The 9,210-nt window shown below is 42.3% G+C and overlaps 1 pseudogene; it reads left to right on the top strand.

Moving 5' to 3' along the window:
* Positions 1-1,560: 1,560 nt before the first annotated feature.
* LOC122679600 lies at positions 1,561-1,938 on the top strand (annotated as a pseudogene).
* The last annotated feature ends 7,272 nt before the right edge of the window (positions 1,939-9,210 follow it).

Here is a 9,210-nt window from a genome sequence, read left to right as displayed (position 1 = left end):
GGTCCTCTTCACAGGGCTTTAGCTTCTCACCACATGGTGCTCTCAGGGTGGCCATACTTCTTCCTGGAGGATGGCTTCTATGAATGAGTGTTCCAAATGACAGAAAGCAGAAGCCATCACTTTCTTAAGGCCTGGGCCCCAAGATGGTCAGAGTGCCATCTTCACCATGTTCTGCCCTTTAGAGCAGTCACAGAGCCCGCCTAGGTTCAAGTGGAAGAGACACTTGCAGTGGGAGAAGTGCCAACATCTTTGTGACCATCTTTAACCCACCTTAGAGCTGAATCTTTGTTCTCTTCCTGTAACAGGTCAGGGAATTCTGAACCAGAAGACAGACCAGTATGATCGAAGCCCAAGTCTAGCCTCCTTAACTGGTCTATTATTATCTTGGTCTCACTTTCTTTCTCTGATCGTCTGTTTCTAAATACAGTAGGATATGAATACTCCATAATTTAAGATTCATGGCTACATTTATATTAGAATCATCCTGAAGGTTCATGACATAAAATAATGTGTCATTTGGCTGAGGTATCCATTTAAATTATGTTTATCCAGAGGCTGCTATACCTAGTCAACTTATCAACATCTGCATACAGCTCAATAGAGCTTAATTTTCTCCTTAATGTTATGTCAGTTCTTTTCATGGTTTGGTTAAAATTTATTTTCTTAGAGAAAAACATTCAATAAAAAAAATATAGCTTTTAACAAAAGTTTTGAATAAATAAAATAGAAGGGTGTTTAATTTGATTGTATCTTGCAATACTATAACAGGAATGAGTATACCATCAAATTCAATCTTCCATTTGTTAATTTAAGATACATAATGCAGGGTCTACTTCTCTGCTATATTTTCAACTTTGGGATTCCCATGATCTCTACATATATCTATTGTATATATGATCTCTATCATATATCTATTGTGAAAAACCAGAGTCTACTACAATGATAATATCAATTTCACAGAGTTGCTAAAATAATAAATGAGATATACCGTGTAGCCTGCCAGGCTCCTCTGTCCATGGAATTCTCCAGGCAAGAACACTGGAGTGGGTAGCCATTCCCTTGTCCAGGGGATCTTCACAACTCAGCTATCAAACCCGGGTCTCCTGTGCTATAGGCAGATTCTTTGCCATCTGAGCCACTAGGGAAGACCACAGAAGTAGTCACTGGCCTAAAACATGCTGTTTCACTAGAACATGGATTCTTGGAGATAAAGACCTTGGTATATTTCTCTTTAAGTCACTGGTACATAGCTTAGTGCCTGCACATTTTTCTGACTACGTTTGACAGAAATATAATTCAAATGAGCATAAGCAAAAATGAGAATCTGTTGCTTTACTCTATCAAAGAAAGCATGATAGAACTGAGAACTCTGAGCACAAACCAAAGAGTGGTTGGCAAGGGCCAGGCTGAGCTGTGGGAAGGGCACCCTACTCTCCTCTAAGAGAGTAGGGCATGAAGCATTGAGGCAGGGGGACATGACCAGCTGCCCTTCACCGCCAGCTAGGAACAAGCACGTGGCCACTCTCCCACCGGCCTGCCCACGATCACTCATCCATAGAAATGTCAGTTGCTGGCATCCAGGGCCTGCAGGCCACCTACCACCAGGTCCTTGATGAGGTGGAGTTCCTCCTGCCTGAGAAATTGAGGCTGTCGTACAACCACCCAGCCGGTCCCACAGTGTTTTTCTGGGCTCCAATTACGAAATGAGGATTGGTGTGTGCTGAACTGGCTGACATGGCCAGACCTGCAGAAAAACTCAGCACAGCTGAAGCTACTGTTCTGGCTACAGGGTTTATTTGGTCAAGATACTCACTTGTAATTATTCCAAAAAACTGGAGTCTGTTTGCTGTTAATTTCTTTGCTGGGACAGCAGGAGCCTCTGAGCTCGCTCATATTTGAAGATATAACCAAGAACTAAAAGCTAAAGCAAACAAATAAGAGTTCCTGATCACCCTAACAATCTTGATGTGGACATAGCCACTGAGACCTAGTCTGATTTATTATCTGATTGTTGATAAGGTGATGCTAATTGTGCTAACGTTTATCAGGCATAAACTCTAACTGTAATCAGGAGATAGTATTTATACTTGATTCAACAGGAAAATGGAGCAAATCTTTAATAAGACAAATACAAAAAACAAAACTGTGGGAAGAGTAGTTGGTTCAAAGGAATAGCTGGAAGATTTCCTCAAATCTACCAAGAGCTATATCTTTCATTTCTTTCCTCTTTGCAAATTGATTACATTCATCTTCCAAGTCTTAACATCCTGCAGCTTTCAACCTTTCTTTCACCAAGTCCAACAATCTTGGGTTTTCTTTGTCAATCTTAGACCAGGTGACAATCTCTATATCAATCAAATACGTTTATTTTTAAACTCCAGCTGAGTTTTATAATTGGCCCACTCATAAGTCATTTCACTATGATCAGGGGGTCATACAAACACACAGTAAGATTCCAAAGTAGTCATAAGAAAGAGGTAATATAAGTTATAAGATAAGAAGAAGCTGTAGACGTGGTTTCCTCAGCAGACAGTGCCACAAATTTCTAATAATCTTGACATTTGATAAAAAAAAAATTCCTTACCAAGTGTCTGTTATTTCATATTATAGCCCCAAAATATAATCTAAATGTCATAGCTGTGTCAAGGCCCATTAAGGTCTTAGCCATGGTCGCACAATCAAATAAGACATTATCACAATTACCACATAACTAGTTCTCTCCACCACAGGAACTACTGCATTGACTTCTAATTTCTTTGTCTTGGCTCTGACTCCATGCTAGGAAGTCAGCAAGCCATGGGAAAAGATCAGGCGTTTAGCACTCTTCTCTAATATGCTGGCAGGGAAAAGCTGACTAGCTTATACCATCAGAATTTCAGTAACCTAACAAGTAAAAAATAAGAAGTTCTATAAATTATGACCCATTATTGGCATTAACTGCCATGCAGGTAAGGACTATAAACTGTGGTCAGATTCTGCTATTTCAGCAATAAACTGTTCACCTGCCACTTACTCAAGAAGCATTTATTAAACCTCTGTTAACCTCTCTGGGAAGGATCCCCACACACATTCTCTGTGGTCACTGGCTCTGTCTTTCAGAAATATTTATTAAAGAAGCACTTGCTGAGCACCTGCCAAGCTCTGAAAAACAAAAGCTACACATAAATAAATAATTTGAATGCCAAGTGATAAGTTTAATGATGGATATGCAAGGGCTTGGGGTGAGTCAAGTAAGAACACGTAATCATCCTGGAAGACAGCACTGACTTCTTTGAGATGGCACTTGAATCATCTTAAGCAGTTAGTAGGAGTTAATCAGGCAAAAAGGAAGGAGGGGATTCTAGGAAAGTATGAATAAAGGAAAGCATCATGGTATGAGCAAGAAACTCACACTTTGGTGTTCCTGAAGTATAGACAAAAGGAAGTGAGTGACAAGAAAGGAGGCTGGAAGACAATAGGGATCCCATGGTGAAGAGCCTCGGATACCAGATTAAAAGAGCTTAAATTTAACCTTAGGGAGAGGGAGAGACTTCCGTGGTAGCCCAGTGGTTAAGAATCTACTTTGCGGTGCAGGGGACTTGGGTTCAGTCCCTGTCTGGGGAACTAAGTGAAAGTTGCTCAGTTGTGTCCGACTCTTTGCAACCCCCTGGACTATACAGTCCATAGAATTCTCCAGACCTGAATACTGGAGTGGGTACCCTTTCCCTTCTAAAGGGATCTTCCCAACCCAGGGATTGAACTCAGGTCTCCTGCATTGCAGGCTGAGCCACAAGGGAAGCCCAAAAATTCTAGACTGAGCATCCTATCCCTTCTCCAGCGGATCTTCCTGGCACAGCAATTGAACCGGAATGCAGGAAGTGGATTGAACTTGCAATGCAGGAGATTCCTAGGGAAGTCCTAGGGAACTAAGATATCCCATATTCCATGGGGCAACCAAGCCTGGCCCATGGGACTGGCCCATGCACCCCAGTACTAAAGATCTTGCATGCCACAGCTAAGACGGAATGTAGCCAAATAAATAAGTAAATTATTTTTTAAAACATCTTTAAAGCCACTGGAGCATCTCAGTGTGAGGGGGTGGGTGGCGAAGGATAGAGCAGTCATCATTCACGTTTGTGAGGATCAGTCTGGTTGATGTTTGGAGTATTAATATGGCGGTTCCTAACAACGACTGACACCCAGCGTGGTTTGTTTCACTGCAGCTGGTGAGAGCAGCACCTGCATGGGGTTATATTCTGGGATATAACCCAGCAGCCAGCATACTTAAATGTAATCCCAAATTGTATTCCTTAAATAATCCCAAAGAGAATCTAATAGCTTAGCCATAATTTCTCATTCCCTTTTTTCTCAGTATCTCTACCCGCCCCCCTCAGTTGCTGTAGTATTTTCTCTTCATGCCCTAATATTCTCTCTGCACTAAAGCTTGGGAAAGTATAATAAACATTCAGCAGTCATTTCAGTTCAGTTCAGTTCAGTTCAGTTCAGTTCAGTCAATCAGTTGCGTCCGACTCTTTGCGACCCCATGAATCGCAGCACGCCAGGCCTCCCTGTCCATCACCAACTCCCGGAGTTTACTCAAACTCATGCCCATCGAGTCGGTGATGCCATCCAGCCATCTCATCCTCTGTTGCCCTCTTCTCCTCCTGCCCCCAATCCCTACCAGCATCAGTGTCTTTTCCAATGAGTCAACTCTTCGCATGAGATGGCCAAAGTACTGGAGTTTCAGCTTCAGCATCAGTCCTTCCAATGAACACCCAGGACTGATCTCCTTTAGGATGGACTGGTTGGATCTCCTTGCAGTCCAAGGGACTCTCAAGAGTCTTCTCCAACACCACAGTTCAAAAGCATCAATTTTTTGGCTCTCAGCTTTCTTCACAGTCCAACTCTCACATCCATACATGACCACTGGAAAAACCATAGCCTTGACCATAAGGACCTTTGTTGGCAAAGTAATGTCTCTGCTTTTTAATATGCTATCTAGCTTGGTCATAACTTTTCTTCCAAGGAGTAAGCATCTTTTAATTTCATGGCTGCAGTCACCATCCACGGTGATTTTGGAGCCCTAAAAAATAAAGTCTGACACTGTTTTCCACTGTCTCCCCATCTATTTCCCATGAGGTGATGAGACCAGATGCCATGATCTTAGTTTTCTGAATGTTGAGTTTTAAGCCAACTTTTTCACTCTCCTGTTTCACTTTCAAGAGACTTCTAGTTCCTCTTCACTCTCTGCCATAAGGGTGGTGTCATCTGCATATCTGAGGTTATTGGTATTTCTCCCGGCAATCTTGATTCCAGCTTGTGCTTCTTCCAGCCCAGCGTTTCTCATGACGTACTCTGCATAGAAGTTAAATAAACAGGGTGACAATATACAGCCTTGATGTACTCCTTTTCCTATTTGGAACCAGTCTGTTGTTCCATGTCCAGTTCTAACTGTTGCTTCCTGACCTACATACAGGTTTCTCTTAAATTCCCACTGGGTAAATGTTATAAGGGCCCCCTACTCAGAAGCAGAGAATATACCTTGACTCTCTAACATCCTACTGGATCACATCTTAAGTGAGTGCTGAAGAACATGCCTTCCTTGGGGTCTAGCCTCCTACCCATCAAAAGATGGGGACCTGAGGTTCTTTTTAAGTCTTGAAAGTCACACACTTTTCAAGTTCTGACTCATGGTTTTTTTGGTGGTAAAATTTAAAACTTATGGGATATATAGATACATCTTAACTAGTCTGTGCTGCTCAGACTAGTGATCTGATTCATAGCTTTGCCCTGATTCTTCATTTGTATGTTCACCCAGGCGTCAGTGAAGGCTGGAATCCACCAGTTTATTAGTCCCACCATGACCTAATCTTTGCACATACTGGCTGCATGCCGATTTCCCAAGAAACTCTGGATGATGAGCTAACATGAAGCGGCATTCCTAGGACGGGAATAAGACATACTTCTAAGAAGCAGTGGCAACCCCGCTTAGGTGCAGCGATGCACATCCATGCTGACCACCAGGGCAAAGCTGCAGGAGGTAGACCCTCTTGGCAGGAAGCAGTCGGAGATGGAGTAGATAACTGGTGAGCCAAAATTTTGTGAAACATATAAAATAAAGATGCACAACAACAGCATGCACAATTTCAGAGCAGTCGTGAAACAAAAAGCAGTGTGCACGCATGCATTGCATGTCAGCAGAGGAACTGTAGGGTTGGTGGCTTAGCAGAAAGACAGGCAGGAAGCTGGGGCCGGCAGAGCAAAAAGCAGGTCCAGGTTGTAGACCTGGACTGCACAGCAGGTCTGCAACCTGATAAGGAGCCAGGGGCCTGGACGCTCCTGTGAGTAAAGACTCGTGACAAAGCTGTGAATCAGACCACTAATCTGAGCAGCACAGTAACACTGGTCAGGGGAGATGGTAGGGTAGGAACCCATTAGGAAGGACAGAAACAAGTAGCCTTAAGCGCTGCAGAGAAAGGCCAGAAGAGTGGCTTGATGTTGCACCGGAAGGAGGGGGGCAGGGCAAGTTGAACAACGTTGAGGTTCGGAACACCGAAAGGAAACCCCAGTGTTGCGGGTAATCCACAGCCACAACTGGGACACTTCCTGTTTGCTTCTTTCTGAAACAGGAATTCATTCCCGGCTCAGTCCAGGAGCTATTGGTGGGAGAAGGCAAGAGGGTGAGTCTGCCAGGAGGAGGGAGTTTCCACAGAGAGATAAGAGAAGATCCTGACCATTTCACATAAGGAGAGCAGATAATTACACAATGGACTCTTTGAAGCTCACACACCATACGGAAAGATACGTGATGTCTTTACAGGTGCACGTCAGCTCCATGACCCACTTTCAGTGGAACAGACGCTTATCCATGGTGGTTGCGGTTGGCCCTGAGCCAGTCAAGATATCTTGTTTCAGCCTTGCATGCGATCCATGCTACACCCTGAAACACTGACTGCCCCAGCGCAGCAGAGCAGTCTGCAAGCATGATTCACCCCAAGACGAATAGCGGTACGGCAGACGATCCCTCGAGACTTGGCCAGTGAAGTAATCTCCTTTCTGAGAGTGCAGGCTGTAGTTTGTTCATTGGTGTAGTTGCTTAGCTGGGCAGTGATAGCAGTGTTGTTTGGGGTTTCTTCCTTCCTTCTTTTCTTTTCTGAGCGTGAAGATCATTCGTCCACCTAGAAGCTTGGGAAAGAAACTTATCTCAAAGAGTAGAAGACAGAATATGAGGCCAGGCTTAAGGCCTAGGCTTTCTGAGAGGATGACCAGGACTGGCTCAGTTGTTGAGAGGTCATTAGGTTCCTTAGTGAGAGGGAAGAGGGGCACTCTATCTTTTGCTTACCGAGGAGCCTAAGGAGGGAAGGACTAGGAACTATGGGAAAGACTTGGGGGAGGGGCTGGGGTCAAGGGCCCTTCTCTCCTAGTTTCCTACCACGGTCTCCTGGGGACCTCACCTGTTACTATGGTTTTATTTTTTTTATTTTTTATTTTAAATTGCAGTATAGTTGATTAACAATTCCATGTTAGTTTCAGGCGTACAGCAATGTGATTCATTTATACATACACATGTTTCTATTCTTTTTCAAATTCCTTTCCCATTTAGGTTATTACAGGGTATTCAGCAGAGTTCCCTGTCCTGTACAGTAGGCCATTGTTGTTATCTGTTTTAAATATAGCAGAGTAGACATGTCAAACCCAAACTCCTAATCTATACTTCCTCCTTGCCCTCCGCTGTGCTCTTTCTCCCTGGTAACCAAAAAATTCATCCTCTAAGTCAATGAGTCTGTTTGGTTTTGTAAATAAGTTCATTTATATAATTTTTTTAGATTCCACATGTAAGCAATATCATACAATGTTTTCCTTTCTCTGATTTACTTCACTTAGTATGATACTCTCCAGGTCCATCCATGTTGCTGCAAATGGCATTATTTCATTCTTTTTAATGGCTGAATAATATCCCATTGTATGTATGTAACACATCTTCTTTATCCATTTATCTGTTGGTGAACATTTAGGTTCCTTCGATGACTTGGCTTTTGTAAACAGCACTGTAGTAAATATTGGGGTGCATGTATCCTTTCGAACCATGTTTTTCTCCAGATATATGACTAGGAGTGGGATTGCTGTATCTTATGGTAGCTCTATTTTTAGTTTCTTAAGGAACCCCCATACTGTTCTCCATAATGGCTATACTAATTTACATTCCAACAGTATGAAAGGGTCCCTTTTTCTCCATACTCTCTCCAGTATTTACTATTGTTTATAGAATTCTTGATGATGGCCTTTCTGACTGGTGTGAGGTGATATCTCATTGTAGCTCTGATTTGCATTTCTCTAATAACTAGTGATGCTGACATCTTTTCATGTGTCTCTTGGACATCGATATTTATTCTTTTGAGACATGTCTGTTTAGGTCTTCTGCTCAATTTTTGATTGGGTTGTTTGTTTGTTTGTTTGTTTTTATATTGAACCACAGGTGTGCTAAGTCGCTTCAGTTGTGTTGGACTCTTTGCCACCCCGTGGACTGTAGCCCGCCAGGCTCCTCTGTCTATGGGATTTTTCAGGCAAGAATACTAGAGTGGGTCACCATTTCCTTCTCCAGGGGATCTTCCTAACCCAGGGATTGAACCCATGTCTCCTGTGTCTCCTGCATTGCAGGTGGATTCTTTACCTGCTGAGTCATTCAGCTGTTTATAAATTTGGGAGATTAACTCCTTGTCAGTCTCAACATTTGCAAATATTTTCTCCCATTCTGTGGGTTGCCTTTTTGTTTTGTTTGTGGTTTATTTGTTTTGTTTATTTTTATTTGTTAATTTTTGTTTTTATTTCCATTACTGTAGGAGATGGATCAAAAAAGACATTGCTGTGATTTATGTCAAAGGGTCTTCTCTCTATTTTTCCTCTAAGAATGTTATAGTATCTAGTCTTATATTTTTATTTAATCCATTTTGAGTTTATTTTTGTGTAAGGTGTTAAAGAATGTCCTAATTTCATTTTTTCACGTGTAGCTGTCCAGTTTTCCCAGCGCCTTTTATTGACGAGACTAGCTTTTCTCCATTATGTATTCTTGCCTCCTTTTTTGTAGATTAATTGACCATAGGTGCATAGGTTTATTTCTAGGCTTTCTGTCCTGTTCCATTGATCTATATTTCTATTTTTGTACTAGTACCATACTGTTTTGATGACTGTAGATTTGCAATATAGTCTAAAGTCAAGGAGCCTGATTCCTCT

The sequence above is a fragment of the Cervus elaphus genome, chromosome 21 (assembly GCF_910594005.1).
Source record: "Cervus elaphus chromosome 21, mCerEla1.1, whole genome shotgun sequence".
NCBI classification, from domain to species: Eukaryota; Metazoa; Chordata; class Mammalia; order Artiodactyla; family Cervidae; genus Cervus; species Cervus elaphus.
This window is presented reverse-complemented; position numbering and strand designations above follow the sequence as displayed.